The following is a 9,997-nucleotide window of genomic DNA, read 5'->3' as shown; positions in this document are numbered from 1 at the left end:
GGCGAATCTGCGCAACGGACGTAACTACGCAAATTCACTAACGCGCGCAGTATTCTGAGCGCAACCTTTTACACCAGACTTCCTTCGCCACCTCAGACCAGGCGAAGTGCAATAGAGTAGATAGGGATTTCTTCGAAAAAAGTTAAAACTTTTTCTAAGTCCAAAAACTGCTGGCGTCTTTTCTTTATTATGGTTGATAGGCTGAAAAAGATCGAAATTTTTTTGGGGGCTCCCCTCCTTCCCCCCTACATTTCCTAACTCATGGCAACTTAACTATACAGTGGGCACATGTGTAGGGCAAAATAAAAATGTTATTTGATGTTTTGAAGGTTTCCCAGGCTTGTGTAGTGATGCTACGAATACTTCCATTGAAATTTGAATTTGGCGCCGTATGCAAATTAACCATCGCTAGCGTAACTTCGCTTTGCTTGGCGAATTAACGCTAGCGCAACTTCGAAACCTTACGCTACCCCTGAGCGCAACTACGATTTTTAGTGAATGTCCCACCTAGACTTTTTAATTAAAAAATTACAATTTTTAAAAATGGTTTCCTTTTCCTCTTGAATAATAAAACAGTACAGGTACTGGACCTATTATCCAGAATGATCAGGACATGGGGTTTTCTGGATAATGGATCTTTCCATAACCTTTCCTAAAGTCTACTAGAAAATCACGTAAACATTAAATAAACCCAATAGGCTGTTTTTGCTTCCAAAAGGATTAATCATATCTGAGTTGGGATCAAGTACAAGCTACTGTTTTATTATTATAGAGAGAAAGGAAATCATTTTTAAAAATTTGGATTATTTAGATAAAACGGAGTCTATGGGAGACAGCCTTTCCATAATTCTGAGCTTTCTGGATAACGGGTTTCTGGAGAATGGATTCTATACCTGTACCTTGTACTTAATCCCAACTAAAATATAATTAATCCGTGTTGGGGGTAAAACCCTTTCGGGTTTATTTAATGTTTAAATGTATTTTTAGTAGACTTAAGGTATGAAGATCTAAATTACGGAAAGTTCCGTTATCCTGAAAACCCCAGGTACTGAGCATTCTGGAAAACAGGTGCCATACCTGTATATCATGCACCTTCATTCTCCCCTTTTTTCTGTAACAGAGTTAGGGACACTAGGGGCACATTTACTAAGGGTCGAATAGACAGACTCTACTCAAGCGCTACTTCACACCCTTACACCAGGCCGAAGTTGCGCTCTGGCGAAGGGACGTAACTAACCTAATTCACTAACTTGCGGATTTTACTGAACGTTACCTCTTGTGCCAGACTTGCCTATGCCACTTCAGACCAGGCGAAGTGCAATAGAGTAGATAGGAGTTTCTCTAAAAAAAATTTCTAAGTCCCAAAAACGATGGCGTTTTTTTTACTTTTTACTGGGTGATAGGCTGAAAAAGATCGAAAAATGCTTTTTGGGGTACCCTCCTTCCCTCCTACATTTGCTAACATATGGCACCTAAACTTTACAGTGGGAACATGTGTAGGGCTTATGGTATTATTGCAAGCGTTCGGTAACCTGTGCGCAACTTCGGATCTTCGTGAATTTGAGCAGCCCTGGCAAAACTACACCTGGCGAAGTGTGGCAAAGCCATCGCTAGCGCATTTTCAACGCTTAGTGAATTTGCCCTGTCTCTGCTGCAAGCCCCACCCATGAACATTTGCCGGTCCTGGTAATGATAAATCAGAGTGTCAATATCCCTTTAAAACAAGAGACTCTTCTTTCATCATCGTCTTCACTGCAGGTGTCCAATGCTGAGTGTAAACCCCAATGAAATGTAGAAATTCTTTGAAAATGATAGAAAATGCAGCCCTAAGCAACTTTAAATTATTAAAAATGATCAATTGCGTTTCAGCGGTTTGTAAATGTATTTGCAGTTGAGAGCAGTATTTCTCCATTCACATAACAACATAGCAGAAACCCCAGTACAGGTATGGGACCTGTTATCCAGAATGCTCGGGATCTGGTTCTTTCCAGATAATGGGTATTTCGTTAATTTGGAACTTCATACCTTAACGGACCAGTAACATAAATTTTTTTTTTTTTTTTTAAATTTGTTCGTACTTCACAAAGTCTTTATTAAGAAATAATACCGATTCTCCGCTTGCGATCCTCTTCAGAAAACGGTGAATTTAAACTTAAAAGTGTCTTGGTGGGGTTTTTTTTCGATAAGTACAAACAAATTTTTTTTCCCCGTTTTTTTTTTTATCTTACTGGTCTTTTTCGTCTACTAGAAAACCATGTAAACATTAAATAAACCCAATAGGCTGGTGCCTCCAATAAGAATTAATTATATCTTAGTTGGGATCAAGTACAAGATACTGTTTTATTATTACACTGAAAAAGGAAATCATTTTTACAAATGTGGACTATTTCGATAAAATGGCGTCTATGGGAGACGGCCTTTCCGTAATTCTGAGCTTTATGGATAATTGGTTTCTGGACAAAGGATCCCATACCTGTACAAAGAATAGCAGATATAGCTTTCAATAGCAACTACATTTACAAATATATTCTAAAACCACAGAAAATGTTTAAAGGAAAATTCAACCTGTGCTCTACCCAGGGCATTGGTGGAGGGTTTTTTTTATTACAGGTTGAATTCCCCTTTAATGAATGTTTATTGGAACGTTGCTTAAAATTATATTATATTTTTATGAGGCAAAATGTTTGGGTGTATATCCCTTTTAAGCTTATAAAATAGTGACTTTTACATCAGATTTGCATCTTTCCCATTGGAACAAACATTATAGTAATTATAAAAGTGACAATGTGTATGCGCAAGGTCTAGTAACCCTCAGCAGCCAATCAGATGGATCCTTTCAAACAGGTGATCAGTAAATGCTATGTGTTGTTTTTCTTATTTCAGACAGGTGGGACGTCTAAATGACCCCCTTGGACTTTGTAGATAATGATCTATCACCTGCCACTGCCAGAGATAACATTTATCTGTATTCTCTACTGACAGACAGAATGATGCCATTTAAAGGGGAAACGGTTTTGCATAATAAAAGAGAGTTATTCTAAGCAATGTTCCAATATACATTTTTTGGTGGAAAACACCATTAAGGGTAATGGCGCAGGTAGCAAGTTCGGGCGATTCCATTTTGTCACCTGCGAGGTTAATAGTTAAGTCCATAAGTAGGGAGAATGGTAAATATTTCAAAGCCCACACATCCGTATTTCAAAGTTGGCACATCTTTATTATATAACGATAACACTGGAGGGAATAATATTAATAGGTGGCACCAGATTGTGAGGGAGTTATAGTTTGCAACTGAACACTAGGAGAAATGGACAATAAGGGAACGAGAGGGTGCTCTTCTGCTAAATATACCCTTGAAAATAGGAGAGGACGCTAAATGGCAAGAGAATTAGAGAACATGAGTGTCTACTCTCTGTAGAATATGATACAAATGCTCAGGACTGGACTTCCTGGACTGGGACCTAGCAGCCTCGCCACAAATCCAGGCCTGTTCAATAGAGAGGAAATGTTGAGAAGCCACGAAATGCGTCGAGCGTTGGGATATTTTGGATTCGTATTGGATTTTTAAGGACAGACTATTAAAGGTGACATTTTAATTACTATTTTGCTCCCTTTGTTTGCTCCGTGCTTTGTTGGATATTAGGTAGAGAGTGTGACTGTACAATATAAGATACAGGTATGGCATTCGTTACCCAGAAAGCTCCGAATTATGGAAATGCTGTCTCCCATAGACTCCATTTTATCCAAATAATCCAAATGTTTAAAAATGATTTCCTTTTTCTCTGCAATATTAAAACATTACCTTGTACTTGATCCTAACGAAGATATAACTAATCCTTATAGGAAGCAAAACCAGTCTATTGGGCCCATTCACTAAGTTTGAGTGAAGGAATAGAGGAAAAATAGTTTGAATTTCGAATGTTTTTTTTGGCTACATCGACCATCAAATTGGCTACTTCGACCTTCGACTACGACCTTCGAATCGAACGATTCGAACTAAAAATCGTTCGAATATTCGACCATTCGATAATCGAAGTACTGTCTCTTTAAAAATTTCTTCGACCCCCTAGTTCGCCACCTAAAACCTACCAAGGCCAATGTTAGCCTATGGGGAAGGTCCCCATAGGCTTGCTAACAATTTTCTGATCGAAGGATAATCCTTAGTTCGATGGATTAAAATCCTTTGAAACGTTTGATTCGAAGGATTTAATCGTTCGATGGAATGATTATTCCTTCGATCGTTGATCGAACAAATTGCGCAAAATCCTTCGACTTCGATATTCGAAGGATTTTAATTCGGCAGTCGAATATCGAGGGTTAATTAACCCTCGATATTCGACCCTTGATACATCTGCCCCCTAATCTGCCCCCTAATGTTTACATGATTTTCTAGTAGACTTTTGGAATGAAGATCCAAATTACAGAAAGATCCGTAATCCGGAAAACCACTGGTCATGAGCATTCTGGATAACAGGTCCCATTCCCGTACAAAGCATTCTCATAATTTATACTTTCTGCATATATAGGGCTTTTTTTCAATATGTCCTCAATTATCCTTGTATCCCCTTTGTCATTCATCTGCATAGAATAACAAATAAATCGTAATCATATAGTCTCCTTTCTCTTGTGGTGTTTTATTGTTTATTTATAATGTGTATTCTAGAACTAAGGCACTGACAGACCTTTTTGTCTGATTTACCTGCTTTGAACAAAGAGAAGAATGACTCTAGGAGCCTGAGTGCCTAGATTAAGGGGCTGATTCACTAAATTCGAGTGAAGGATTCGAAGTAAAAAAACTTAGAATTTCGAAGGTTTTTTTGGGCTACTTCGACCATCGAATGGGGTACTTCGACCTTCGACTACAACTTCGAATCGAAGGATTCAAACTAAAAATCGTTCGACTATTCGACCATTCGATAGTCGAAGTACTGTCTCTTTAAAAAAAACTTCAACCCCCTAGTTCGGCAGATAAAAGCTTCCGAAGTCAATGTTAGCCTATGGGGAAGGTCCCCATAGACTTGCCTAAGTTTTTTTGATCGAAGGATATTTCTTCGATCGTTGGATTAAAATCCTTCGAATCGTTCGATTCGAAGGATTTAATCGTTCGATCGAAGGAATTATCCTTCGATCGTTCGATCGAATTTTCTGCGCTAAATCCTAGTTGAATATCGAGGGTTAATTAACCCTCGATATTCGACCCATAGTGAATCAGCCCCTAATGGTTATACTGAACTTAGAAGAGAACACACAGAGGCTGTCACTCAGTGGTGGAACTACTGGGGTGTGGGTGGTGCGACTGGGGCCCACCGTTGGTTAGTGCGTGCACGAATTTGCCACAAAAATTGCTTTTGCAGGGGGGCACACTGCTCCGCTGCTTTGATATATTCAGCAGCTCTCCAGTTTGATGTCTCAGCAATGTTGTTGCTACGGTCCAGATTACTCTAGCAACCGTGCATGCTTGGAATAAGGGACTGGAATAGGAGAGGCCTAACTAGAGGAGTCATAAAAAGTAACAATAACAATACTTAAATATAATAAATTTAATCATTTGAAGCCTTGCATAGCTTCTGTTTTTAGATGGTGTCATTATCGCTTATTTAAAAGCTGGAGAAGAGGGCAAATAATTCAAAACAATAAGAATAGTTATAACCAATAGAAAATAGACATTAGAAAAGCACCAAAGCGGGGGGGGCGTGGCTATGAGCTGAGCAAGGCAGACGTGTTTTAACGCTGCTCCGTACCCGTGCCTCAAAAATACTGACTTTAACCCTGATTCCGGTGACAGAACTCGGCAGAGACTCTTTCTACCTCAACCGCTTCACACACCTGCCGTTTCCGACGGACCGTGATGCGGAGAAACCGAGCCCAAGGGGATAAAGACGGCGAAGCTTCATCCTCCTCTGCGAGTAAAAATGGCGCCGATACCAACGCCATGAGCAAGGCGGGACGCAACAAGGGCTCCCCACAGGCCAAGACGGGAACCTCGAACCGCCACAGCACTGGTCCAACAGCCGCTCAGAAACTCCTGAGGTATGCCAGGGAACAGGGTGGGGATACAAGCGGCCATGTCAGCCAGGCTAGTGAATCACCAGGCAACACAACATATGATTCCCCTGTGCCCTCCCCGCTCATTGCCCCGGAGGGAGACCAAACGTTGCAGGAAGCTCTCCCTGTGCAACCTACACTCGCAGAAGTTATGCTGCTCATTACCAATAATCATGCTGTCACGATAAGCAAATTTGATGATCTTAAAACAGATCTCACGTTTTTAAAACATGACGTGCAAAACATACGGGAGCGCACAACTGAAGCTGAGAGGCGCATTAGTGATATGGAGGACACCATGGCACCCCTAGCTGAAGCCATAGCAACCCTTACACGCAAGATCCAAACTCTAGAATCGAAATCTGACGATTTGGAAAACAGGCTGAGAAGGAACAATATCAGGCTAGTGAGCCTTCCGGAGAGGGCAGAGGGAGGCAACCCAGAACTGTTTTTGGAGGCCTGGCTCCGTCAGCATCTAGGAGACGATATTTTCTCCCCCTCCTTCGTAGTGGAGAGGGCACATTGCATTCCTAACCGCCCCTCACCACCTGGGGCCCCGCCAAGACCCTTCATCGCACGGCTCCTCAATTACAGAGATCGGGACAGAGTCCTATTGGAAGCCCGGAAGAAACAACAGATCATGCATGAAAATGTTAGGGTCTCCATTTATCCGGATTTCTCCATGGAAGTCCGCAAACAGCGCTCTAAATTCACGGAGGCCAAACGGAAACTCCGACAGCAAAATATGCCTTATGCCATGTTATTCCCGGCAAAGCTCAGAGTACAGGAGGGCGGTCGGGCCAATTTCTTTGAGAAGCCGGAAGAAGTCTTCTCTTGGTTGGAGGCTAAAGATAGGAGACCTCCCCTACACTAGTGCCGAGGAGGCTCCTCTGCTGAATCTATAGCTCTCCACAAGGGTGTGCACCTGGATGGTCCCAGGCACGGGACACGGCAAAGCAAGTTTTAACTCCCCTTCAGATCAAAGCAGGGCAACAGCCTGAGAACCAAGGAACTACTCAGAAAGTCCGCTGGTTCACTCCCAAGTTTAACCTAGTTATGGCAATTTTTGTTGGGATTCAAGCCTGCTCAAATTGGGGAGGGGCGGGTAGGGTGGGTGTTTTTTGTAAGTTAACCTGGCAGCTAGACTGCCCTACTGTCTTTTTCCCTCATTTTTCCCTCCCTTCTTTATTGAGAAGAGGGTACCTTTTTGCTGATCAACCTGAACCCTGCTTTACGACCTTGGAATACATACGTCGGAGCTTTTGTCTTCGGTTTTCCGTTTACCACAGAGATGATGGCTGAAGTCTTACTTCTCTCTTGGAACGTCAGAGGACTGGGCAGTCCCATAAAGAGAGGTCTGGTTTTTAAAACCATTCGTCAGGTTAAACCCCATCTGATACTGTTACAGGAAACCCACTTGGACGGTAATAAGGTACTTACTATGAGGAAACCCTGGTTGGGGGCATCATATCACTCCACTTACTCCTCTTTTGCTAGGGGGGTTTCTATACTAGTTAAGAGAAATTGTGTCTTTTCCCTGAACAGGTTGATAACAGATGCTGATGGTCGTTTTATTATTATGTCATGTACTTTGCATAGCAAACCATATATTATTGTGAATGTATATGCACCTCCTCCGTCTAGTGGGTCGCTGCTGTCCCTTGTTATGGATAAGATACTCACCCTTCCATCAGCGCCCCTACTTTTTATGGGTGATTTTAATGCAGTTCTGTGTGAGGATATGGATAGGTTGTACCCCAGTAATAAACCTAATCACTCACTGACAAATTGGGTCTCTACTTATCACCTTAAGGACCTATGGAGGGTGAAACACCCGGGAGAAAGGAGATATACAGTACATGTTACTCAGCTTCTTACAATACAATGTCTAGAATTGATCTGGCCCTAGCAACCCCAGATGTTGAGATGCAAACTAACTCAATAGAAATTTTGCCTGGGGGTATCTCAGATCACTCTCCCCTCCTTTTAAAGATAGAGGTACACCCTTCTCCAGTCAATAAGGTTTGGAGACTTAACAGCTTTTGGGTACGTCAAACTCACATAGCAGACTCAGTGGAAAAAGACATAGAAATGTATTTTGACATTAACAAAGGGACAGCATTACCCCAAGTCGTCTGGGACTCCTTAAAAGCATACGCTAGAGGCGCTTATATACAGTACAACAAATTAAACAATTTAATGTAAAAACGCAAGAGGAAGTAGACAAACTAGAACAACAAGCCACAGCAGCAGAACAGCTATTTTGTCAGAACCCTTCCCCACGAACCGAGGCTGACTGGCTGACAAGCCGGAAAACTCTACAAGTAATCCGAACCAAACAGGTCAAGAAATCATTGCTATTTAGTAGTGCTAACCTATTTGCAACGGGGGATAAAAATAGCAGACTGTTGGCTATGTTGTCTAGGGAAATCTCTCCTCTTACCAATATCCCGGAGGTCGCAGATAGTAAGGGATTCATATGTACAGATCCTAAAGATATCAATCTAGCTTTCTCCCACTTTTATTCACATTTGTATACTTCACGGGTATCCCGCTCCAGGGAACAGATACACGATTACCTTGCCACTATCCCCTTTTCCACACTAGAACCCACAGACGTTGCCTTGTTAGACGACCCCATTTCGGAAACAGAAGTGCGAGAGGCAGTTTCTAATTTGGCCCCAGGCAAGGCCCCAGGAGTTGATGGACTCCCGACAGATTTCTATTCCAAACATGAGAAGCAATTGACACCCATACTTACCTCCCTTTACAATGACGTTCAAGTTGGTGAAACCTTGCCCCCCTCTATGCATGAAGCACTTATTACGCTTATTCCTAAGCCAGGGAAAGACCGCTTGGACTGTGCCTCCTATAGGCCGATCTCATTGATAAATGTTGATGCCAAGATTCTTGCCAAAATCCTTTCCCACAGACTAAACCAAGTTATCACGAAATTAGTTTCTCCTGATCAAACAGGGTTTATACCTGGGCGTATGACTGATATAAATATCCGCAGATTATATATTAACATGACCATAACCCATGACAATGCTGGAAACCGAGTCATAGTGGCGCTTGACAATGAGAAAGCATTCGACTCTGTGGAATGGAGTTTTCTCTGGTCCACCATGGAGTCCATGGGTATAGGCCCCAATTTTAGAAGATGGGTAGCTGCACTATATAGAATTTAATTAAAAGTAGAGAGGGGTGTATGTGTGGATGCTGGGTTTTCATTTGGAGGGGTTGAACTTGATAGACTTTGTCTTTTTTCAACCCAATTTAACTATGTAACTATGTAACTATACCACAACCCAATAGCTCGCCTTAAAACTAATCACACCATCTCCGACCCTTTCCCTCTCGGTAGAGGCACCAGGCAAGGGTGTCCTCTCTCCCCTCTTCTGTTTGCGTTGGCCATGGAACCTTTGGCATCCCTTTTGAAAAATACTGGGGAGGTGAAGGGACTTAGACTGGGACCAATTACAGAAACGATTGGGATGTATGCAGACGACACCGTTTTGTTTATAGAAAATCCCTATGGAGCCTTAGATTCCGCCCTTACTGTGATCAACACCTATACTTCGTACTCCGGCCTGAAGATAAACTGGGCCAAATTTTTGCGATTGATCCATTTACAGTAGACAATCACCTATATTGAGCTCCTCTGAAATGGACTCCTACTTTTAAATACCTTGGTGTTCAAATACATAGGGATCTAAACAAATTCATGGAACTAAATTTGGACCCATTACTACCTCTGTTAGAAAACAAGACTCAATTGTGGAACTCACTCCTGTTAACTCTATTGGGCAGAATAAACCTCTTTAAGATGATCCTACTCCCCAAATTCACATACTTATTTCGCCAAGCCCCTCTCACACTCCCTAGTAGATATTTCCATAGGCTGAAATCTCTGCTTTCCACACACTACTGGGCAGCAACAGCTCCTCGG

The sequence above is a fragment of the Xenopus laevis genome, chromosome 4L, assembly GCF_017654675.1.
Source record: "Xenopus laevis strain J_2021 chromosome 4L, Xenopus_laevis_v10.1, whole genome shotgun sequence".
In the NCBI taxonomy this organism is placed as follows: Eukaryota; Metazoa; Chordata; class Amphibia; order Anura; family Pipidae; genus Xenopus; species Xenopus laevis.
This window is presented reverse-complemented; position numbering follows the sequence as displayed.